General features: G+C 37.4%; 1 long non-coding RNA gene across 1 annotated transcript; it reads left to right on the top strand.

The window, feature by feature from the left end:
• The first annotated feature begins 955 nt into the window (after window positions 1–955).
• Window positions 956–24392, top strand: LOC120102835 (uncharacterized). The gene is made up of 3 exons (XR_005504661.2): window positions 956–1086; window positions 17585–17678; window positions 19851–24392. It is a non-coding gene; the product is annotated as an uncharacterized LOC120102835 (long non-coding RNA).
• Window positions 24393–26891: the final 2499 nt, after the last annotated feature.

Below are 26891 nucleotides of genomic sequence, written 5' to 3'. Positions count from 1 at the left end.
GGCCAGCTTTGGTCTCTGTATTAATAACTGTTATTTGGTGGTCAGGGGTGGAGAAGCTTCACTGATGGGAACAGAAGGCTACACTAATCTAAGGATATAGAAAAAAGTACTTAAGACAGTTTAATATTTTGTCCATTTAGTGGAATAGTACTGGGTTTTCCCCTAGAATCTATGCCCTCAGCAACCATAGGTTCTTGGCCAGGTTTATAGTACTAGGCATGAGCTCCTCCCTGTGGAATCGGTCTTGTTTATAAAACTGGTCAGTTGCCCTCCTAAGATCTCAATCATTATACAGCTATTGAGCATCTCTTACTCTGTCAATAGCTTTCTAGGTCCTACAGACAAAAGAAAACAAACAGAGATGATATTTATTGTGTTTATATTGTAAGATAGCAAATAGATCTGGAAACAAGGTTTTATAGGTTCAGAATATATAAAAATGATAAATGTTAAAAGCATACTATTCAAGCTTTAGGGTGCTGTTTATGCCATGGGAATTTTAAGCAATATTTTGTTATTTCTTTGTGCATTTCATACAGTGAATTTGGAACCCATTCATCTTTACCTCCCACGCATTGCTCACATCTCCTATAAACATCTCTCCATCCTTCCATGCCTTCTCAACCACTTTGAAATTTAAAGGCAGTGGATACTCACAAGCAGCTTCCAAACTACAGGTTTAGAATACATTAAATTCTAGCAAATCACTTATCCCTCTAAACACGCGATAAATTTTGTAAGCAAAGGAGCTGTAGTGGACTGATGCAAAGATGGCCCTATGTGAAAGAATTGAAACACATGTCAAATCCTGGAGTGTGGTTAGTACTGTGCCTCACAAAGAGGAAGGAAGCATGGATATCTTTACCAGAAACACAGCTGGAGAAAAGCCACAGGGAACTGAAACTGAATATGACTTCAGGCAGGAAGAAACTCTTCCAGCCTCAACAGTTGCAAAGACCAGGGGAGGAAGCTTCATCTTTTTGCAGCTCTCTGCTTTGATTTATTTATTCCTTTAGTAAACATACGACTTTGTACAGGCACAGAGCAAGGTGCTGAGGGAAATGTTGTCAAGGTGAGCCAATACAGGTGAGCACGTAGGCCCTGCAGAATTTCCTACCCCATATAATTGGAAGGGAGGTATTTTGATCGTCCTACCAGAAATGTATCTAATGGTGAATGGGGTGGACAGACTATTTTGCTACTCTAATATTTTCTTGGAAAAGACGGCAGCACATTAGCCTTATGAATTCCTTTCCATTACCACATCTCCATCTTGTTCTTTTTAATTCATGAAAGAACATAGCGTAAACTTGATTTACTTTGGATGAGTGTCAATTTCCAATCTTCGTGTTATTTTTAAGAGTAGGACAAAGAGCACAAATGTCTTTTTATTCTGAGCTGTGTGTTATGTGGGTAGCACATTTTCTCACCTTTTCTTTCTGAAACCTACTGGTGCTATCTGTCAACACTCTGGGTCCAGGGCTCTCTGTCCAGGAGCCACCGCTCTGAAGGTGAATCTGCTCTTAAACTACACTTTTCAAAACGTGAAGTTTGCTGAATGGCGAAGCAAGTATTGTGTGTAAAGTTAGTTTGCATGAGTCTAAATTAAGTCTACTTTCATTACTAATTAAATGAATTCATAAAATATCAGAATACATTTACTCTTAATTTGAATAAAAATGTTTTCAGATGTGTTTGATTAATTAATCATCTGTCTCTAGCTTCACTATACCTAGGGAAGGAAAAAGAGGCAGCTGATCAATTTAAACTTATTCTCACAGCTTTTTCTGTGCAAGATGAAGTACCCAAAGGCATTGTCTGCATTCTCATGGGTATCCATTATGCCTGTGTCACCAGGAAGCTACTGCTGAAATATAAACATATTGAGCTTCTTTTTAATTTAAAAAATCATAGGCTCATATTCATTTTATTAATAATGTTTCTGTAGTCTTTTGACATTATACAAGCAGTTTTTACAGTTAACTTTCACATTGAAGATGAATACTATTCGACTTAAGGAACAGAGAGCTGTTTTTTTAATACTGAAAAAAAAACACACTGAATTTTAATAGTAGATTTCAGTAGTATATCAAGGTAGATAACCTCAAATTTTATCTGAAAAGAGAGTTAAATTTTATCCAAGCCTTCCCCCTCTTGTGATAAAACAATGAAAAATGTGCTACTCAGTACTATAGAACTATATTTAAGGTTGTCATTATTGATCCCATAGTTAGGTCATAAGTTTCCTACATCAAAAATAATCCTGGGCCACTGAACACATTAAGAAGACTGCGGGTCATGTGGATCAATCCCTCCATGGCCCCTCTCTTGGCTATATGTTCACAATGGAGCAAGGAGAACCAGGGCCCTGAATACAAGTGGTCTGGATTTTCCTTTGGTATGTTTCTGTAGGGTGCAGTTGTGTTGCCAGTAAGAAGCAATGTTGCTGATAGTCGCTTATGAATTAAAAAGCCTTCCAGCTCACTGTGCACCCAGAAACATTGTTCTTGTAAACTGACCCATGTCTTGTGTCTCCTCCCTTTGCAGGGAGCAGTTGAAGACATAAGCATGAGAGCAGAGGCTGCTTGAAGATTAAACATCTTCTGAAGGAGCAGTTAGTCACTATTAATGACAAGGAATGTATATGTTTGTGAGTTTTTTAAGTATGTGTTTATAGAAGTATGTGTGTGTGTGTGTGTGTGTGTGTGTGTGCATGAGTGCATGCCACTTTGTGAGAGACAGAGACAGAAACAGAGAGACAGACAGAAATTATGAATAGGTTAGTAGACAGATTAGAATATGAACTAACAAAGAAAATGTTTTTATTCAATAGTATCGTTGCATGAGTTTGAGTGGCATATTTTAGCTAGACAGAGTTCACGACGGCATTGAAAATGTCCTAAATGGTTTTCCTATACTTTTCCTATACTTTTAATGTGTAGAAATACATTAAAGCAGCTAAATAAAATAGTCATTCTCCTCTTTGGACTTCCTCTGTTGAACAGGGCTGACAGGGAAAAAAAAAAGGAGAAAAGCGAGGCTGGTTACTTATTATGCAAACTAATATCACAACTTTGACATTGCAAGATTGGTATCAATCTGTACGTTTTCAATATTCTATTATGTAAAATTGTCTTACTTGCTGCTCTGACCTGTTTTAAACCAGGCTAATGGCTGAACTGGGCAGAATCAATCCCCCTCATGTATAAACATCCCATCTAATCTTAAAGAGAGCTGTAAGGCAGTTAGTGCCATTTTTGTTTCCCAGATGTAGAAACTGAGACTTAAGTGTGCAGCATTAGGTCATAACACTAACAGGAGACAGAAGAATACTTAAATACTAGGTCTTTTTCCCTCAGTGCATGCGCTTTCTACCACTGAAATGTAGTACATCTTAAATATCATAAAGAGGGTAACTCATTCATTCATTCTTCATTTAGTATATGGACAACCTTAGTTGTACCTAATATATGATGGTCAATGTAAGAATAGCCACAAAGCTCACAGTGTTACCAGGCACAGAGAAATTTCCTGGATTCTATTAATCCAAATATGCTCCATGGACGAGAGAGTCCTTGAGCCTTTCAAGAGTTTCTAGTATCTTGCTCACTTAATCAATGTATCTCGCATCAGACTAAAGATCATATAATAGAAAAACGAGCCTACATGAGCTCACCGCCTCCAAGACTTAATGTCTTCCACACTGTTAGAGCTGGTATCCACACCACACTCAGAACAAGAGCTCTTGAGAGAATTCCGTGCTATACAGGTGGAGGCTCTCACTGCCGCTCCCAGCCCTGTCACCTGGCATCTGAATCCCACAAGCAACAAGTTCAGAAAAGATAAATTGAAGAGGGATGTTTCTGTTCTCCATGTCCAGGTGTAGAACAGCTGCTAAAGGCCAGGGGACCCTAAAGCTGTGAGCAATAAATTCTGTTGAAACTCTGGACACTTCGCATCACTCCGGATTTTGCACATTAGTAATCACTGCCCTGAGCAAAATGGAAGCTCAGGTAGGTTCTGTAGCTTTACTTTCCAACATATCCACACAGTCACCTGGTTTGCATTCACACGGGGCCTTTGAAAAAATGACAGACAGAGTTGTGATTTATACCAGTAGGTAATTAAGGTGAAGTGCCTGGAAGGGGAGTCTCATTTAAAGTTGTTTTGTATTCTTGACTCGATGATACCAAGTTCGAAGACTCAATGTGGTGATTTCCTGAATATGTATATCCTCCCTCCCTCCCTCTCTCTCTCTCTCTCTCTCTCTCTCTCTCTCTCTCTCTCTCTTTCTCTCTCTTTCTCTCTTACACACACACATACAGAGAGAGAGAGAGAGAGAGAGAGAGAGAGAGAGAGAGAGAGGCTTATCAGTTGTGGAATTTAGGGTCATTGAATTGAATCTGGATATGAAGGTACACAAGCTGGCATTGTATTATAAGCTTCCTGTGAAAGTTTTTAAAGCAAAAGACTTAAAAGGCAAAAGTTTTAAAGGCAACAAAATACTTGGAAATTCAGCAGAAACACATTAAACTGGCTTTTGTGTGAAACTGTCTCTCTAGGTTCATCTGTACTCTCTGATACAGAAATATTTTCTGCTACATTATGATCTGCTACAATGTGATCTGTGGAATGTGGATTTTGGTTTTGCTTTTCACTTGGTTTGTGGTTGAGAGCTTGTGTCCTTCTCAAGAATGTGCTCCCTAGATATTTCCATTGTTTCAACCTTTGCTAGTGCAGCTGATAATTGTTCAGAGTGCTCAAAGGACACTCAAACTGAGCTGATCTTCTGAACATCCCTCACACTGTATTTTCTATTGTTGTGTATTCAGGAAACAAGAGGAACACACAGAGGAAACTATTATCGCAGCTGGACTACAAATGTCCAAGTATGTCATTGGACATTTAATGAATTGTCTATGCATCTAACTACGTCATTGTTGAGGGAAGTAAGAGGAAAATGAATTACAATAATAGTTCTATGGCTTTGTAATCATTATACTTACATTAAAACCTATTCTTGGAATAATAATAATAATGATGATGATGATGATGATGATGATGATAAATAACAATAATAATAATATTAATTAATTAAAATTGGGTTGGACTGATGGCTCAGTGGTCAAAAATGCTTCCTGCTCTTCCAGAGAACCAGTTTGGCTCCCAGCACCTAGCTGAGTGGTTCTCACTGCCTGTAATTCCAGGGAAATCTCATATCATCTTCTGGGTTCCCTGAGTATTGTGTTTGTGTATACACACACACACACACACACACACACACACACTTGCACACACACACTCACACTCACACACACGTACATATACACACACTCACGCACACACACAGTGACAAATAGAATCCTAAGGTAGTATGATCATAGTTTTAGAATTCTAGGATAGTATTTCCTTTACTTTCATGATGACTGTCATCCTCATAGAACTTAAGGTGCAGAATAATTTATTCACTCACACAGAACTTGATGGAGATCTGTAAACACCAGGGTCTGAGTTTAGGTGGTATGACTGAAAATGTAGCACTGTTAGTTCCTTTGACGCGCTGCTTCTAAAAACACCCAGGAACAATGACACCTTCAGATAACTAGGAGCCCGTGTGAACGTGTCAGCAGTATTTCTCTCCCAGTTCAAATCTTTCCCTTCAGAAAAAAGTCTGTTGTCGCTGTGAAGCCAGATCCAAGTCTGCCTTGCAGGTCTTATAATCTCTAGCGTGTCACTCAGCCTTTCTGAATTTATAGCCACCCCCAAAAGAATTATTGTGAAGATCAAAGATATTGATGTGTGCAGCGTTCTCTTCATAACAACTACATAGTAAGTGATTAGTAAATGCAGTTCCTGCCTGTCACCCATGCCAGAGACTCCTTTCACGTTCAGAACTACAGCTGCTGCCTTCTCTGAAGCCTCACACTGTTTGGTCCTTCCTTGGGAGGACATCATGGGGTTTGATGCTATTTCAGTTCCCTATATGTAACTTGTAAAGGCAGGATTTTTCTTGGATAACCTTCCTTGATTACACGTTCCAGAAGAGGGAAGGGTGTATGCTTGTCACTGAAACTGTCATGTGGAAATCCACGCAGGGCAGTGAAGACAATGCAAACAATCCCTTGAATATTTTTTAAATATATTAATTAGCAGATTGGTAGGAAAACTAAATGCTGAATAAATAGGGGGAGTTGATGAAATACGTACAGCATTAAAAAGTAGCCCATGGGTGCACAGTGTTCTACTCAGATAGTATATGTGACATTGTGGTGAAAGTTACCATCCTCAGAAATAGTATTGAGCAAGCAAGACAATCAGCTCAGGGTTTCATCATGCTGGCCTGTGTGTGGCCAAGCTGACTGGTTGCTGCATGATTGATGGTAATATAGGATTGCATTGTGACTTAGAGAGTTACAAAGCCTTACATCACACAACACCATGGGCTCTAGACTAAGACAGAAGCATTGAAGTAAAATTTCATGGACATATGGATATGAAATTCTTTTCTTGATAAATAAGAATATATGTTTGTCCTATTTTACTGTTTTAATCATATGAGTAATTGATAAATCAACCTAGCAGTAAATGTATAAGCTGAACCTCATTTTTAAAAATAACCATTAGCCAGTAAAAAGGCCAAATATGTGTTTTTTAGTTCTTAAGGTTCACAAACATTGAAGTTATTTTATACAAGTATTTTATTAATATAAATACTCCTTGACCATTTCTAAACTAAATGAACCTAGTATCTCTTATTATTTTGGTTGTGAGCCTAGCCTTTAATGGCTGAGCCATCTCTCCAGCCTAAACCTAGTATCTCAAATTATGAGTGGGAAAATAAAACAAGTGAAATAACTAAATCAGAGATGAGCAAAGAAATTAACTCCTCTGCTAAGTTTCCTGGGCAAGTATCAATAAATTAATGACTACTTTGTAGGAATAGAGGTAAAGTTAGCATAATACCATCTTACTTGTTAGATATTAGAAACCTTCAACAATCCAGGTGATTTAATAAATTGTACTTAGTGACTTTTAATAGTTCATTCATTTATTACATTATTAATGCATTAATCCATTAATGCATGCCTTCATTCTTTATGTTCATATACCTATCTATTTGTATATTAGGTTAAACATGCCTTGAGCAAATGTGTGCCTCATGCCAGATGCTGGAGATGAAATATGTTCAGCTAGGTCACTGCCCTAAGATAGAGTACGGTTTAGTAGGCTTATAGGTATATACCCAGACAATCCTAATATACAGTTACTGCTGCTTTAATTTGAAAGTGAATAACTTTGCCTAAAGCAATCAGAGCAAGCTTTTCAGAAAACTGACATCTTAGCTGGTCCCTGACAGACAAGAAGCTGCTGTCGGCAAAGGAGGAGAGTGCTCACCAGATGGAGAGGGTTAGAAAGAGATTCTCTGGTTGCGGATCCAATGGCTGGAATGATTGGAAAATAACAGCCTGGCTCTATTATAAGTGTCATAATAGGAATATCGGAAAAGAGTTAAAGACTTAAAAGACTGAGAAGTCTTTAAGAATCTCAATGTCCTGGGTGAGAAAGGCTTTCTCTTACAAATAATCATAAATCATGTTTTAGAAGGAGAGTGTTATAAGAAGGTCTTTCTTTTGCAACATTCTTGCTGACTGTTTTAAATTGAATTATAGTTAAATATGACAGGGGATAGATAAAATCACTAATGCTAATAGTACTGTAAAGGATATCTGTATTTGCAAAGTAATCCATTCATAATTGTAATAATTATTTCTTCAAGCATTTTCTGGATGGTTTGGCTAGTTTAAATGAACAAATATTATTAGAAACCTAAATTATTTTACAAAAAATTGAAAATTAACTCATAAAAACAATTAATTGAAGTTCATTAAAGTATAGGAAAGCTTCCTAATTGAAAACATTAAACCGATATATACATGTTGTTAGACCTCACCACTAAAACTATTCACAAGGCTTTGGAAGATGGCAGAGGGGACAGCCAAGCACATCTTCCAGAGCCTTTAGAAGATGAGTCAGGGAGAGTTTAAGAGCTGCTGTCCCGTGAATTAAGTAATGGCAGAAAAGCAGTGACTTCAACAGTAAAGAAATAAACTTTTCTAGAAAGCAAAATGGAAGGAGGAAGTGTCTATAGTCTTTTCTGGAAGGTTCAGCTCACATTTGAGAAGTTGTTGAACCCTGGCTTAAGACAAAGAGAAAGACTTGGAATGCCCACATTTATTTCCATACCATATAGTTTGAAGGAACAAGAGAGGGACAGATAGAGAAGGGGACTAGGTAGAAGAAGAAGGAACCAGGAAAAGATTAGACAGTCAAAAACACAAGCAGGGATGGGAAAGAAAGGAAAGGAACACAGATAAAAGAAAAGGTATCCCCCAAACCCCACAACTTCTGGATGTCAACTTTGAATCTTCAGTTATGTGAGATTCATTTGAAATATTCACAGTACTAAGGGGCCATGAGAAAAAATTTTTAAGTGGGAGTTATGTGGAACCCACTAGTATAAAGAGGTAAAGTGCATGACAGAGCAGGAAAGGTTAAATTTGAGTGGAAGAACAGAGGTTGCTGTTCTGAGGTCATTGAGGAATACTGTAAGAAATAAATAACAATAAAGGAAGCTTTTTTGAAAAGGTTGTATAGAAGCCTACTAATGTTGAAGCTTCACATATATAGCTAAAGTGGACTGAACTGTACTAATTCTGTGTCAGCTTCACACAGTTATAGTTGTTAGTGTGTAGGAAGCCTCAGTTGAAAAAAAATTATCTTCATAAGATCATGCTATATGCAAACTTGTAAGGTGTTGTCTTAGTGATTATGTGGGATGGACCAGATTTTTGTGGATGGGGCCACCTCTGGGCTGGTGGTCCTGGGTTCCATGAGAAAACAGGCTAAGCAAGCCATGAGGAACAAGTCAGTAAGCAGCACTCTTTCATGCCTCTGGGTTCCTGCTCTTTTTGAGTTTCTGCTCTAAGTTCCTCCAATGATTGAATAGCAATGTGGAAGTATAAGCCAACTAAACCCTTACCCCCAAATTTTTCTTTAAACTGTAGTGTTTCATCTACAATAGAAACCTTAACTAAGACATGGACAGTTATGCCCCCACTAGATATCACAGGGAAATAGAGGCTGCTTTTGTCAGAGTCATTAACCATTGAGATTTGAAGAACCCCTAAACATTACAAGCTATTTCTATTGCTCTTGTTTATCCTCTAGAACTTGAGTGTTAGACCCCATTCTGAAGATACTTAGGTACTTCAAATATAGCCAATAGAAGGATAAATTTAGTACTGGCCTGGAAGCATGACTTCTGGTTAGTTTTAGTGATGTTGGGAGGAGAGATGCTATGCACATTACTAGGAAGAGTAATCTTCAGTCATATCCTGATATGAAACCTGAAAGATACAATAATGGCTGGCCTGGTAAGGGCATGGTCACTAGAACATTAGTGGTACAAATATTATGGGAAGAACTAACCATGTTCTGATTGGATTTAAGTCCTACTCCAAAAATAATTGTTACCTGGCACCATTTTCAGACAAAGAACCTGTGATTACACCATGAGAATCTATTACTGTTATTCTGGTAAATGGAACACCTTCTTTTACCACTGCTCAGTAATCATGGTGGCAGAGGAGACAGAAGGAGTATAAAAGCATGAAGTAGACAATAGGTACAAGGAAACAATATGTTCTGCACACAGAAGGACTACTGCACACGGTATAGCCCAATGAGAGGGGACTCTGACACTACAGTTAACAAAATATTCTATTCTTGTCACTCAATCAGACCAATGACAAGAAGACTTTATCTGGTCTAAATATCGTTATTGGTTTACTTAAAGTATTTAATTATAACATATTTATTTATTCATTTTTTGTGTAGGACACATACAGAGAGAGAGAGCGAGAGAGAGAGAGCAAGAGAAAGAGAGAGAGGAGGGAGAGAGAGGGAGAGAAGGGGAGGGAAGGAGGGAGAGAGAGAGAGGGCGGGAGGGAGGGGGAAGAGAGAGGGGGGAGAGAGAGCATGTTATGATGTGAATGCGAAGGTCAAAGAACAACCTACAGGAGTCAATTCTCACCAGCTATCACGTGAAACCCAGGCTCAAAATGTTGAGCTTGGTGGCAAGCTCCTTATAAACTGCAGAGCCATTTTACCATCCATATTTATTGTATTTAAGTAATATTTATGTAGCCTTTTATAATTAACTGCTGTTTCGGTGTTTATTTTAATATATTCATTGCCCAATGTATCAGGTTTCATAATGGTTTCAAAATTCTCACTTGAAATTTATATATATATATATATATATATATATATATATAAAATCTATGATTCACGAAATAAGAGAAAATACGTAATTTTATCCTTCTGAGTCTGCAAATTCATTTACAATGGTATTCTTCAGTTGCATCTATTTCTATGCTGTACTAGAAAGGCCTCTTCTCAGTTGTCTAATTGGCTACCATTTAGGCACAGATCTCTTTCTCCACAGTCTATTTTAGAAACTCAGGCAAAGTTACTGAAAACTAGGTTGAGAGCCCTGGTCTGCAGAATACCTATAGATAAGGGCAGAAAGTTTACAATCAGAACAGCAAAATTTTCCACAGAGTAAAAATCTGGTACACAAAAAAAGATCAGGGTGAGAGTTACTAACTCCTAGGGAGAGGTGCAAAGAGAGGAAGGGCGGCAAGACGCCATGGTCTGAAGCAGGCCATGAGAGAACTTCCCAACAGCACTATCAAATTTCTAGAGACAGAAAAACAGCTAAAACTGTAATACTAACTCCCCAGTCCATGAACTTTGTTGTAGGGCAAATGACAAACAGATCAACAGTAAAGGTCTATTATCACAAAGCCTTTGCTCTCGTGGAAAGCTTTAGCTTAGTCAGGGAAGAAAGGCAAGAAAACATAGAGATCGATTCTCTACAAACATCTATATAACTGATGATATAGACTTTGCCACTGTTCCCTTACAAGAAACCTTATATGATGACAATGTAGACAGATTCTCTATCTGTGTCACGTGAGGAACTAAGTGCAGATTCTCTACACCGGTGCTCACAAGAGAGAGTCTGCAGAGGCTTACTCTAACTACTTGTTTCCTTCATTTTTTAAGTTCCTTATTTAGTATCTAACTCTGATTATGTGGACCAGTTTTTAAAAAAATTATGTAATTTATCTACGTTTCAAATGTTGTCTCCCTTCCCGGTCTCCCCTCCATGAACCCTGCAGCCCATCCCTTTTAACCTTTGCATCTAAGAGGTTCTTCCCCACCTACCAATGCACCTTCACCTCCCCGCTCTAGCATACCCTGTTGGGGATAGGTTCTAACGCTTTGTCTTATTTCAGCTCCCCAAAAGCCGGCCTTCCAGACCTGAGAGTCCCATCCACACATGCCAAACCCCAACACTATTGCTGATGCTATGCTGTGCTTGCAGACAGGGACCAGGCATGGCTGTCCTCTGAGAGACTCTGCTAGCGCCTGACTATGACAGATGCAGATACTCACAGTCAGTCATTGGCCTGAGTCCAGAGACTCCAATGGAAGAGTTAGAGAAGACTGAAGATTATTACAACCCCATAGGAAAAACAATACCAACTAACCAGATCCCCAAGGTGTGTGTGGGGGAGAAGGGGGTTGACCAGCTTTCATATTCTCTCTTGGTCTCTGTCTGTCTCTCTCCCCTGCTACCTTGCCATTGATTCTATTTGTTTTTGTGTATCCTTTGTTACTCTTTTTTTTATTTACCTCCCCTTCTGTTTTTTTTCCAGAGTTCCATTGTAATTGTTAGTTTCATTTTCTTTCCTTTAGTTCCCTAGTCCCACTTAAAGATCACAAACTTCAACTGAAAAAATTGATTGAAAACAATTATCTGTGACCTAATCCAACATGTCCAAGAATCAATATGGAAGAATTAAGTGTACTTCTTTCTGTCTTCTGATAGTTTATTTTGAAGTCTATTTTGTCAGAACATGGAATAGTGATACCTGCTTGTTTCTTGGTGTCATTTGATCAAAGTACTTTTGTGTATCCTTTTACCTGTAAGTGGTGCATACTTTTATGCCAAAGACCAGCCTCGACTTTGAGAGGGGCTCTGAGAGAAGGGGTGTCTAGGAGTGGTGAAAACAAATTACTCGAAGTCAAACCATGGGTCCAAACTGGCACCCTATATTCTGCTCAGGTCTGCTCGGACAGCTCCCTCTCTATGACTTGCTTTCTCTGGAGGCCTCCAGACAGCTCTCTCTTTAGACAGCTTTCTCTTGATGTTCTCTGCTTGAGACAGTTCTTTGAGCAGTTCTCTCTTGCTATTCTGAGAAGTTCTCAGGATACCTCATTTCTTGTAGATCTTAAGCCCAGTCTTTTATTTTATCTATCAACCTGGTCATTTTACTCCAGGCCTCCTTTTGATTATCCTATGAAGTATCATTTCATTACCACAGCCTCTTAATACTTAGGAGAGAGCAAGCACACATTTTCTTTTAACATTGCAAAAGAATTCAGAGATCTGTCTGCCTCTGTTAAGCACAGCTGATAATCTATCTGGGTAGGACCCCACCCTGAAATTACAATTTCTACCACACTTGGGATGGACAGCTATGTCCCAGGGTGACCATGAACGCGGGATCCTTTTATCTGCCTTCTTCTGGATCTTTCAGACAAGATGGTTCTTTAATGCAGCTGCCTTTATTTCTTTAGATTCATGATGTCCCTCGTGGTTCATATTGCATTCTTATTTATTTTTGAACCCCTGTTTTTAGAGTTCTTTTCCATGCCTTTAAGGACTATCCAGAAGGTTCCAGCATTCACCATTTTGCTGAGACATTAGTCATACCTTCACTTCCTGGACTCATGCTGTCTCTGATTGTGATGGACTCATTAATATTAACAGGGAAGACATTCCTTGAAGAATGAATGTAAAATATGTACATTTTATACAAACAAGCCTTATGCCTACTGCAGCCCTCACACTTGTGGAAAGCCATGCCTGCTGTCCCTGTTCAAGGCCAGGAAACATATTATACTGTTCCTATCAAGGCTGTGCTGGACCTAGCACCATTAAAGCTAGGATGTGTTTCTTGTAGGTGACAGATAGATGAATTTTGCGTCCTGTTCCATTCAGCAAGCCTGTGTCTTTTGATTAGAAAATTGAGCCATTAATATTTAAAATTATTAGTGAAATATGCATTTATTGTGGTCAATGTATTATTGAGTTTTGTTACTCTTGCTTGTGCTCTCAGTGGTACTTTATGCTTTAGTACTTACAGTTTTGCATTTCTTTCTGCAGGCTCTTGGCAATGTTAATTCTTTTCTTCAGCCAGAAATATTGGTTTCTGTGTTTTCTTAAGTTTGATTTGTTGGATATAACTTTTTTTAGAGTATTTAGAACATAAAAAAGTGTTTTCTTTCTCCTTTTACTTCAGGGGGTAGTATTGCTGGGTATATTATATAATGAAATTGTATAATTCATATATATATACAATACACATACACATTTTCATTACAAGAGTTAATATCCAGGAGTGGAGAAGGGATTAAGGGTAGGGAAGAGAGAAGGAAGGGGTGGATATAGTGGGCGAATATGTTCAAAATATATTTTGTAATGGAATGTATGACAAAAAATTAATCTATTCATTTTCAAATAGAAAAATATTTAATATACAAAACTGATATACAAATTATTTAAAAAATAAATAATATAAATTATAACTTAAAATATTCACAAAGCAAGTAATAGTTTATTGCTTCACTTTAGCAAGGAAAAACTACTTAAAGTAATAAACTACCATTGAATCTCAGTAGATGTTAATTATATTTCATGTTTAATCTTTTTCACTTTGAATTTGGACTTCAGATTATAATTTGTATATACCCCAAGGGAAAATTACCAACATAAGTCTAACTGCACATTAAGGGAAGCAATACAAAGAGAGTAACACAGTTTAATGAGTTGGGGATTTTCTGCTGAGAGAGAAGTCCATGCTATACTGACTGAGGATAATGGTACACCTTAGAACATTAGTGACATGACAGTGTTTTGCTGAGAAAGGTCTGTCAGTTGTCTCTGCTGTCATCCACCTTCTCCAGACAGAGAACATAAAATTAGCTAGAGAGGCAGATCATCAGAAATGCTAGGGCTGGAGGTCAAGTTTAAGAGTGGGATTGTTCTGTGTATTTTAAGTACATGACAAAGGAGCAAAAGAAAGTCCAGAGAGAAAGAAACTGAAGATGATATTTGGGAAGAGAAGACAAGAACTTGTGGATTAACAAAAGAATTTGATCCATTTTAGTAATGCATAACCAACTGAGCTGTGAATGCTCTCTATATAGTCGTCCAAAAGTCTCCTTAGCCCTGAGTTTCATGAAATCCTATTTTCAATTTTTGTCAAACCTGTTTCAGGATCTTTGTCTTTGGATTCTCCAAGATCTTTGAAATATATATGTTTCCTCTATTAAAAACAATAAATCGTATTCATGGACTAGAAATTTTTGAGATTAAATATATGAATAAATATTAAATATTACAAATGTGCAGCCAGGCTGAGGATGCAAAGTTAGTAGAGTGCTTGCGGAGTAAGCAAAAAAAAATCCCAGTTTGATCAGCAAGACACCCATAAAACATTTAAAATTATTGCACGCTTATAATCTCAGCATTGGGAAATGGAGACAGAAGGATCAGAAGTTCAGAATTACACTTGGCTATACAATGAGTTTGAGACCAGCCTGAGCTACATGAGAATTTTTCTTTAATAAAGAAAACATGAAATTTCATCATTGTTGCTTTAGCTCTGAAATTCATAAATATTAGAATGAATTTACAAATGCATCTACTAGAGCATAGAATGTTACACGTTTAAAGACATTTATTTGCCTTTATATGGCATCTTCTTGTCCTCCATGACTGTGATCAATCTCCTAGAGCCTCCACTGTGTGTAAAAATTTTCTATCCTGAGTGGAACTCTTGTTGTACATCTGTATTGTATCAGGTCCTTCTTTTCAAAGCAGAAATAGTACCCATTATTTCAGTATAAACTTCACAATATCATAATGTAGTCTTTAAATCTATTTTCAAGAATTTTGGGAATTCATCTTCAAAGACAATGATGGAATACAGCCACATAAATGGAGTATTTTGCTACTGTCAGTATATATAATACAATTGCCATATATGCTTGCTCACTCAGAATACTTTTCTTTAATCTTGGGATACACTTACAAACACCTGTATGATTTCATCATAATCATAGTTAGTGACTTAGAAAGGGGTGATGGACCAATTCACTTAATTATAATTGAAAGTGAAAGATTGGGAAAAAATAGCATATTGCTTATCATAGTAAAAAGCTATATTGGTACAGGAAAACTTATGTGATTTTTTTTTTGTGATCCAGGAACTATTTTATAACAACTTGATAAATACAACAAAAATTGATAAATAATTTTAAATAGTTTTTATATTTAATTACAAACAGCCATCAGAGTTCTGGAATGAATAGTAGACCAGTTATGAAAACAATGCTGTGTAAACTCTTTTGTAGAAAGCCAAATTTATTTTCTAGGATATCTGGAAAAGCCTAACCTGACTTCTTTAAGACTAAATTCTAAATGATAGATCCAACTTATTTTCATTCATTTTTACTACCAAATGTCATATTAGTTTAATTAAAAGCTATGGTTCTGTGAATCAAGCAAAAAGTATGTGGCTTCACTTCCCACAGGAATTCAAGATCTACTCTGCACTTAACTGCTCATATCTCCTATACTTAAGTAAAGTTTCTCCATGTACAGAGTAGAATCTCTTTCATTATTAGTGAAATGGATGGTTGGGTGAATGAATACAAGATTAAATGAACCAATCTGAAAATAACAAAGAATTTTCTGTAATGATGATCAATGTTATTTCAGTTCTCAAACATTTTTCCTTATATTCTGGATATCTAGTATTAGGCATGGATGGATATATGGTGTAAAAGGTCTTGAGATTTTAAGGGACACGTCCAGGTGTATTCTGGACATGACAGGACAACTGCACAAAAAAATCATAGAAGCTGGGATTGCTTGCACAAGATCAACCTGAGGAACTATTGGTAGTTGATGACTTCGTATGAATGGATAGTCAGCTTTTTGGAGGGTGTGGCCTCTGGTAGATCGTCAATGCTCCAGTGGATGGTCCCACACTATTAATATGTAAGTAACATGGTGCGGGCATCGACATTGAACTTTTTGGGCAATAAAATAAAAAGAACATGGCATTACAAATGGTTGAAAATTAGAGGTAGACCTTGAAGCTGGAGGAGAAGGAGGAGGTGAATATGATCAATTCCACATTCATTTAACAAATAAATAAAATATTATGTATATTTATATTTTAAACCTCTCTCTCCGACATTGTTGACTGTGTAAAGCAGAAACAAATGCTTTCATGCCTCATGGTGAGCCTCTGGCAAGAGAGTTGCCTTCACCCATTCTAAACCCAGCGCTCTGCCTGGGATTGTGCAGTCAAGAGAGTGGAGCCAAAAGTAAGCCACACACTGACATGAAAAACTGTCTTCTTCAATAAGTCCTTACAGATATGTGTATTTACTGATGGTTATGAAAACTTTATTGCCTTTTTACAACTCTAAATGTCCAGTGTTTGGTTTAACCAGAAAACATGCTAGTAATGTGGCCCTCGCTATGTGGATATTTTTGAAGATCTAGATGTAATGGGCATAGCTCTGCAGTTCTGCTTTCTTGACAGGAGTCAGAACAACCAATTGGAAATTGTAGGTCACAGACAAGACTCTGAGAGAGAGTCCCCATCACCCAAGGACCTGAATGTATTGGTTAAAATTAGACACTTTGCAGTGGAAAACTTATCTAAGTTGTGTATAAACATGGGCTATTTTGTAGGCAAAACTAGCATGCTATACTGAACTCATTTGGAACGAGCTATGTAACTAAAACATTTGAGGATCATATAGGTCAACTCAGGACAATCTGGAAGGACTTGCACTCATAGGCCTCAATAAAAGTTTCCGTCTCTTCTTCCTTCTTTGCTAAATCGCCACTCCCTGCATCCCTGTGGGCCTGAAGGCTCCTGAGAATATACTTTTGCTTTTATATAGAAGGGATATTAAGGCATATGCTTTATTAGGTGCTACTGCATACTTGTATCCCCATATGAGGTCTTCCTTTAAAACTTCTCTGGAGAAACATCAATTATTTATAATTATGGGATTTGATTCACTCTTAGAGAAGCAATTAGAGCACCTAAATCTAAATGTGATGCAAAATAAGAATACAGACTCTTCTAAAACCGAAGCTATTCCAACAAAAACAAACTTTCTTGATTAAACAAACAAACAAACAAAAAGGAGCCGTTGTCCTGAATGTATTTAAATTATCTGGATACTCGGTTGTGTGTGTTGCCTCTCAGGAAGCCATGAAGGGTTTGGAGTGAAAACTAACAGGAAACTCTGAACCTCTTGGAATAAATAAGAGTGTAAATCATTCATGGGTTCAGTCAGTTCTAACCCCAAGAATGTATGGGCTCGGGAAAGGATTATCTAAACAATATTTCTTTCCCAGGCTTCTCTTCAGAGGAAACAGCTGGCTTGGATTAAAAGAACTGGATTTTTAAAGGAACTCAATAGAAATATTTCTAAACACTTCCCAGACTCAGGTAAGAGAGGAGAGAAGAATATGTTTCAGTGTGCTCTTTTATTTCTTCCCCTTTTGATTTCCTGGAAGAAACAGGATAGGAACTTTTCTTTTTAACTCGGGTTCCTTTAGCTATTGAATTATAGGTTTTTAGTTGAGTAACATGACAGATTTACAAGACCCCTCGAATGACAAAGCTACCCTTCTCTTATCCAACCTGTCTGAAATCATGGTGTCTATTGAAAAGTCATACAAAGCAAGTAATTTGATAAGATTATGCCAAAATATCAATTTTGTACCTAGGTGCTCTTCATTTATTTATTACATATTGAATCCCTCTGGGAAAGTATTGTGCCAAATAACAGGCTTTTGCTCAGCTCCAGTCAGACACCCTTTGTACAGTGAATGGCTGAGTTCTCCAAACAACAAACGGAGCTGGGAGTTCAGCTGTGTTTGTCTAAGTTTAAAACCCAGGCAGAAGTAGAGAAGGTGAGAGGTGGTAAGGTAAAGACATCAGCTCTAAGAGCGTGGAAAAAAATTGCAACAGCCAACAGGGCTAATTTCCTCCACACCTACAAATGTCTTAAGGCAATACCACAGTTAGACTTCATTGTGTTTGGAATGTAAGGAGATTATTTTTACATGGCTTTTCAAAAGCAGGGTTAATTCTGTATTATAATTGTGTCCTTTGAAAGTGAGAAGCTATGCAATCTCAAAACCTAGGTGCTGCTTGCAGCCCTCCTATCTTTTCCAGCTTGTCTGTCCTGTGCCGTCTGGCTAATGACACTACCTCTCTCCTGCTTCCAATTAGTACAAGTTACTGGGCTTGATGTTCCTGTAAAGGACATCTTATTAAATTCAGTGGAGCTGAAACTGCAGCTCTGCACAAAGCTGCAAGAATGGCTGTTGGAGCTGCACGGTGACACGCAGGGTGTCTTGGAAAACACTAGCTTCCTACCATGTCTGAGACCATTTAATCACTCTAACAGAGGTTCCAACAAGCAGGTTTTTAAATATTCAAATTCAAACTATTTCCTATGTCTGTGGTGGCCAAGCATACCCTAGCCCCATTATTCTGCACCTTACAAAAATAGATTTGAATTTTAAATTTCTCTGCTATTTGTTACGCCTATTAATGACAAATCTGTGCAATGTCATGCACAAATATAAAATACTTAATTCCACAAATGTACTTGATTTTTTTTTCTTCCAAAAATAACATAACAGGTGGGGTCATGCCTGAAAGCCATGGGGATCTAAGTGCTATGTCAAGATAATTGTCATGCTCTGAATTAACCTGTATTTTTATCTGCTTCTATCCTCGTTATCTCTGGCAACCTAAGAGCATAAAACAAATATTCATTTGGTAATTTGTTATTAAAAAAAGGCACAGGAATGCAGTATGTCATAGTCCAGTGGGTGAAAACACTGTCTTTGTAAGCACAAGAACCTGAAGACTTGGGTTTAAATATGTGACATCCACCTAAACAACCAGGCTTGGCGGCGAGTGCCTGTAAACTGAGCACTGGGTGGAAGATCCCAAGAGCTCTCCAGCCAGCCATGCTACCTAAGAAGTCAAGCTTCTAATTTAATGAGAGACTCTTTGAAAGCAAAGGTGTCTAAGAGTAGAGAAAGATGCATGACATCTCTCTATAGCATCTGTATATGTGTACATTGGTTTACATAGTTGCAAATGCTCCTCTCTCTCTCTCTCTCTCTCTCTCTCTCTCTCTCTCTCTCTCTCTCTCTCTCTCTCACACACACACACACACACACACACACACACAATCAAATGATAAAATAAATAGAAAAGAGAAAAGGGATATGGTATACACAAGTCCGCTCAAGAGCTGCCAGGTAAAAGTCCACATATTATACCCAAAAGACACTTTGCCTTTGAGAAGACAGACTTCAAATTGCAAAAAAATTAATTTATACCCAAGAATTTGATAATTATTAAGGTATTGTCTTAACTGGTGGTGACTCCTAAATTATTCATTGCTCTTTAAAACCACATCTCTATTTGTTCTAAGTTCAAGCAAGGGCCTAAATGTTGCATGTTCACGGTAATTTTCAGGTTTTTCACTATTCAATTTATTTTACATACATCAATTGTGGTTATTAGCACCATGTTTGTCTTAGTTGTTACCATTGTAATTTTTGCCATTACCCTTAACTTCTTATCTTCTTCTAGGCTAGGCTAACCAATGTGCATGAAGTGAGACCTCTGAGCCTGGCAAATCTCTTCTGGTGAAAATCCAACCTATCTAGCCACAGTATTTGGTAGGCTCCACGAATAGACTCTGAGCTGGAAGTAACACAACAGAGCTAAATCAGCACCAAGGACAGTGTCAACCGTTCCATCAAATTCCTTCACCAGTACTCTCTCTGCTATAACTCTGCAGACTGCACGGTTCACAGGCAGAAGTGTTCATCATATGTAACACTCCACTTCAGACCCTTCAAGTCTCAGGATAGATAACAAGTAATTATTTATCTTATACATTTTACAAATATATCAAGTACATACCACCGATTTTTTAAGCTCTTGATTCTTAAATCTGAAAATATCACTTGGAGTGTGAATTAAGCTTGTAATTTTTGGCCACTCCCATACAACTTGTGATCCAAATGATGATCAATGAGGCAATGAGGTCTGAGTATGTCTCTTTCTGGTTATGTCCTCATGTTATTGATTCAGAAGGTTCTCTTTGAGAATATTAACTTCCATTGTCATGTTAGCTTGCCTCTAGACAAGTTTCCAAGCAGAATTTGATCCATTCATCAAGTAGACCTTACTTCAAAAGTAAAATTTACTATTTTAATGACTTAGTGATATATCTGTAGAGACTTTTAGGTACTTGGTGGCCTCACAGTTTAAAATAAGGACTGATCAAGCCAACAATATATTATCATTGAAAATCATGGTCATCAATGAAGTTTGCTTTAAGGTGATTTTCCTTTGTAAAATATGGATGATCTCAAATGGTTTATACTTGCCTTTTAATTTCTCATTAATTCTCTTCTCTAACTAGATTTTAGTATTATTTCATTTCTATAGGTTGAATTATGTCCCCTCAAAGGATAGATGTTGAAATCATCGTTTCAGCAATACGACAATTTTATATTTAGGGAATGTGATATATTTAGGGAATGAGTTTTGACAGAGGAAAAACTTTAAAACCAGTCATTGTGATGTTCTCCAGTCCTTAAATGAAAGGGGATTGTAGACATAGGGGTAGAACAGATGCAGAATAAAAGGTTATTTGAAGATACCGTCAGAAGATAGTGTATGACTAGAGCCATGTTGTATATGCAAATGAGGCAAGGAATGGCATTCATTGATGGCAAACACCATGAATCAGAAGAAGTAATAAGAGATTCTATTAAAAGATATCAAAGAGAGTCTGACTCTTTCCGCACCTTTACTTCAAACGTCTAACCATCATCACTGTGAGAAAAACATTTCTTTTACATTGAAACCATTGGTTTGGGACATTTTATTATTACATCACTATAAAACCAATACACTCATTGGAAGTTAAGTCAGTGAACATGTACAACAATATATTGCTCTGTGGCCAAAAAGTTATAGTTGTATATTTGCCACACATACCTGAGATCTCAACAGTGGTTAATCTAAAGCACAAGGGTTATGTTTGAGGCCAGCTTGGGCTGCATACTGACATGCTTGCTATGTCAACAACAGCTCAAGTGAGCTACTGCATTTCCTCAAACTAAATTTTTTACATGAATAAAAACCATCCTAAAATGTCACCTGACCCTGTGAAGGTCCTGAATAAAAAAGATTGGAAATATCATTATAAGCCAGATCAAATACTGACAGAATTAAATTAGAAATTTAAATTCAAAGTATTTAGGGAATGTTGCTCTGTAAATGATATGTCCCTTAAGCATAGTGCTTAAGGTGTTGATCCAAAGACAAAGGCTCTCTCCTGAAAAACTGAATTTAGAACATAAAATTAAATGGGCTTTACAGTGCTAATACTGAAAATATTTTCTCTTCTAGTTCTTTTAAATACATACCACATTATCTTTGTCTATGGCCATCCTACTTTGCAACAGCACACAATGACTTCTTACCCTTGTTTAGACAATAATGTGAAAATACATATGTTCATACACACATACACATACACATATACATATACATGCTGACTTCCTGCATACATGTATCAAAAAGATATGTACTATTCTTAAACTTTGAACATATCAATCAAAACAAATATAAATAAAGAAATTAATTAGGCTTATTTTTTAAGGGGCTTGACTTTCACATATAGTTTTAAATAATCCCCAGCTTATACTGTGGGCAGAAGGAACAGATGTTTTAGCTAACATGCCTAGGGAAAATGATACAGGGTCACGCATGTGACTATTCCAATTCATTTATTTAGTTATTTCTAAGGCGTCTGTGCTATAGTTAAGATAGAATTCAAATTTTAATGAGTTCACACTCTTATTTGATCATTTATTTCAACTCTATTTTATCAAAAATATTTTCAACTGTTAAGAAGTGTTTTGGTCCTATTCATCATTCATTCCAGTAACTTCTCATTAAAAATAATTGTTCAATTAATTACCACAGGCTATTGCAAAATTTGGGAGGATAAAAAGAGATGTAAAGAGGAAAATAAATTTATTCATATTTCTGCTACCCATATGCAAGAACTACCAATATGTGTCATTTTCTCACAGGGTTTATCTATATACTTTTAAGGCAAATTTTGAGTAGTACTGAAAAAGCACTTAATCCTCATATTGTTATATAACTTTTCATTCCTTTCTTCCCAAAGCATACTTCTAATCATTATGGTTCTAGAACATACCCTGTAATTATTATATTAAGACTTTGAAATTCTGAAATTTGAAATTGCTCTAGAGTAAAAAACTACTGTGGAAGGAGCCGTTGCAGGAGTTTTAATGAGAATCTCCTTGAAGCTCTGGAACAAATGTATCAAGTGAAAATTATAAAGAATACTGATAAATATCACCAAATTAATTTCAATAAAATAAGCCTTTGCATATTTTCAAACAGAAAGAGGATATGAACATGAAATTTTAACCAGTCACAAATGCATATACATGAAGAAAAATATCTCATTAATGTATCTCATTATTTTTAACGTGCACTGCTTTGACAGCACTGTTTCTTCAGGTTTATAAAGTTTTAGAATTACCCATCTGGAAGAGAAATCCTTCCTTTTACATATGAGAAAATGGAAACTAAGGATGTCACGTATCCTATTAAAACCAGTGCTAGCAGGAGACAGGGTCAGGGCATGTGTCATCCAGTGTAGTCATCCTTTTTCACTTACTGCAAAGTTCTCCAGTCATTATAAGCAAGTTGCCCATAATAATCACCTATATCAGTCCTCTTAACAAGAAGCTCTAAGCTCAATTTAGCGTTTTAACTACTTGTGAAATATTTGTGTGACATGAATAACTTACAAAATCGCATGTAATAAGAAATGTAGTTGGAATCCCTTGAAAAACTTATTTGGCATAAGCTGTGGGCTTGGTTTTAGAAAGGGCTTTAATTTCCAAGCATTTAAAAAAGGAAAAAGCTGCCAGAAGACTATGCCACATAGGTCTGCTATGAGGTGTCATCCTGGTTACTGTTTTCTTGCTGTTAAAGACACCCTGACCGAAACAACTTATAGAAAACATTTAACTAGGCGCTTAACCTGTTGAAGTTTCATCGGGTTAGTTCATGGCCATTATGTCAGCATATATGGCAGCAAGCCGACGGTGATGGTGCTGAAGAAGTAGTTGGCAGCGTACATTTTATCTGAAAGTTGGAAGCAGAAGAGTGACACTGGGCCTGGTTTGGGCTTTTAAACCTCAGTGCCCGAGACCAGTAACATACCTCCAACAAGGACATGCCTTCTAGTCCTTCCACCAACGGGGCACCAAACATTCAAAGAGATGAGCGGGTGGGGGGCATTCCCATCCAAACCAACACATATATTTTTGTCCCTGCTGCACGCTGAATCAAATACTGCGTGTGTCTTAGGAACATGCTTTCAAGAGGCTGAACCCTTCAAAAACTAGAGAGGCAGGAAGGATAAGATGAGTCAAACTTCCTGAGGATTGAGGGATTCTACCGGGTGTTGAGAAATTCTCACTAGGCCTTTACTGAAACTAGGTTGCTGCTCATTGACATTTTCCACAGATGTCAAATCTGGCCCATGCTTTGAAGACTTTCAAGCCCTTTCTTTTCTCCATCATTCTCATGTACTCACAGTCACATCTCACCCCACTTTGGATTTTACTTCTTCGAGTATCTGAACCAACTCAGAAAGCAATAAACACAAAGAGAAATTTGACTTATCCAGAGGCTGGAGCTTTCTATGGAAATAGTTAAATAATACTTCATATTATAAAAAGAATTCCTTGTCCCAAGAATCCTAATGAGGAAACCACCCTTGGATAGCAGAGGACAATTATGAGGATGGTAACAATGTACTACTTTTATGATATAATAAGCAAATTCAGAAATGTTAGCCAGAATGAGAGCAATATGTATGGTGTCTCAGTGTTCTTCGATTGTGACATTTTCAATAACTACAGTACTTGGTTTCTAGAAGTAATTTACCTTGTTTCTCTAGATTCATAATTGCCCAGAATTATAAACTCCAAATAAAATCCAAGAAAGATGTCCAATACTCATTTGAATTCTATAATTGGCTATTTCTAGCAATGGCTAATATTAGGCCCCAAAGTAAAACTTTTAAAGTAATTTCTTACCCTACCTTATCTTCCCTGTAACTACCAGACCTCGTAAGTGGGAGGCAGACCCTGATTTACAGAAACCCTCCACACTATTTCTCCTGCACTTGATAGGTTTTTTCAATCTGAACATGACTTGATTTACTTGGAAAGAGGGAATCTCAAGTGAAAAATTAAAATGTTCTGATTACTAATGATGTAGGGTTGTGCTAGCCTTTGTAGCATTTTTCTTAATTACATTTAATCTTTTTTTACAGTCCAGTCATTATCCTGCTCCCCATCAACCCACCAACAGTTCCTCATCCCATTCCTCCTCCCCTATCTCCAAGAAGATGCCCCCAGAATTTCTTAAGCTAGTTATAAGAACTTAAAAAGTTTTTGTTTATTTTTTGTTTGACTTTTGTTATTCTTCACAAATTCTAAGACACTTTGTTCTTGTTTTTAATAGTAGTTCTTTCTTCCCAAGACTATTTGGCAATATTCACTCCAGTACATACACCTCTATTGTCATCATGAGCAAATGATAGAATAAGTGTGAGCTTGTCAATAATTTCTTAAAATACTTAGGAATGCACAGCATATGTGTGTGCTTAATTTAACTTCATACCCTAAGGACAGTTAGTTGTACACTAATCAGAAATCCAGAGGTGCCGACAGGAAGTGTTTTATCTAAATCTGCACAAAGAGTCTGTTAGTTAGCACAAAGGAAGTTAGGCATACTTTCCCATTGTTTAAATGAGAGGTGTTTTTGTTTTGCTTTGTTTTATTCTTGACATGCAGCTGACCAAGTTTCATAAATTCCACCTTTCTGTATGTATTCCACATTCCTTGAATCCATCTACAGGGAAGAGAACCTGAACCACACATTTCATTTGTCTGTAACAATACACACATGCAAACAGTGCAAAAGTACAAATTCTGAACAGAAGATTGACAAGTCAGACAGGAGTCTATCATCAGCCTTAAGGGAACCATCCTCTGAAGCAGCTTGTATGCGTGCCAAGAAGAGGGGAGAAGCAAATGCTAAACAAACTTACAAAATCAGGTAAAGAATATATCTTTCTACATATGTAAACATATATGTGCACATATGTATGGGTATGAAATATATATAGATATTTCACACCCATGCACAGACACGTTAGTTATTCCTTGGCCTGACCTCCCTTTGTGAACTTTGTATACTTTGTAAGTTTTGTAAGCCCTCAAGGCAGGGAACTGGCTAGTCCCCTTACCCCCATAAGACACCCCATCCCAGTGCTCCAGTAGTCAGGCCCCAATCCCAAGACTTCTCTACTGGCCCTTAAAATCATGTTCTAAGACTGTAACTGTCATTACTAGCGTCAGAAGAGGAGAGCGGCCCCACCCTACTAGAAAAAATACAACCAATCCTTGATCTTGCCACGGAAAACCACCAATCCCTGAGAATGAAAACCCACCAATCCCTAAACAGGAAAAACCTACCAATCTCTGTACTTTCCCAGGCTCAGGGCTTGAAATCCCACCAATCCTCACCCTGGATATCAGTGCCATGAAAAGCTCCCTCCCTAAGAAATCCTACATAGGTCCTGCTTACTGCTCAGTTTCTTGGTGTCTTCCTACTCTAGCAGACACCTTCCCAGGATTTCCCTCCCAATAAATGTCTTGAGGTTTTTTGTATGGTGTGACTTTGTGGTCTTCCTTGGCTCCCGATTGCCAGATACCTTTCTGTTCAGAGCTGCAACACTTACAACACACAGACTTATTTATACCTTTATTCACCTCTTCTGTGTAGTTTTTGTTATTGTCGTTTTGCAAACTTGACACAATCTATAGTCATTTGGAAAAAAAAATCAGTGAAAACATGCCCCAATTAGATTGGCCTGTGGGCATGTCTGTGGGGACATTTTCTTGGTTAATAATTGATCTGGGTGATGTCTCTCCTGGACAGTTGGCCCTTAGTTGTATAAGGAAGCAAGCTGTGTTGAACCGTGAAGAGAAAGTCTGAAGCAGCATTCTTCCATAACCTCTGCTTCAGTTCCTGCTTTCAGGTTCCTGCCTTGATGTTAGGCCCAGATTCCTGACATAAGGGATTTTATACTGTACATTGATAAAGTCCTTTCCTCCCTAAGTTTCTTTTAATCATGATTTTTATTATAGTCATAAAGAGCAAACTAGTACACCAGGTTACTAACAAGTGCCTGAACTCGTGGCAAAAAAAAAGTGTGTGTGTGTGTGTGTGTGTGTGTGTGTGTGTGTGTGTGAAGATCAGATAGTGTATGGTAGTGAAGAACGACATAGTCCTTTCCTCACTCTAATTGGAGTTTATTAGACTGGACAGTGGCCAGATGAGTTTGGTTATAAGTCTTAAAATAGGTGGCTGAGATACTTGTAATCAGGGTTTACTCTAGACACATAGGATTTATACTTTAGTATTCTTACATTTGTTTGAGAGGCAGAAGTTGCAATTAGGCTATTAATTTAATGGAGCAGAATTCATTCT

Source organism: Rattus norvegicus, chromosome 5, assembly GCF_036323735.1.
Source record: "Rattus norvegicus strain BN/NHsdMcwi chromosome 5, GRCr8, whole genome shotgun sequence".
NCBI lineage: Eukaryota > Metazoa > Chordata > Mammalia > Rodentia > Muridae > Rattus > Rattus norvegicus.
Note: the sequence above shows the minus strand (reverse complement) of the source record. Positions and strands in the feature narration are given on the sequence as shown.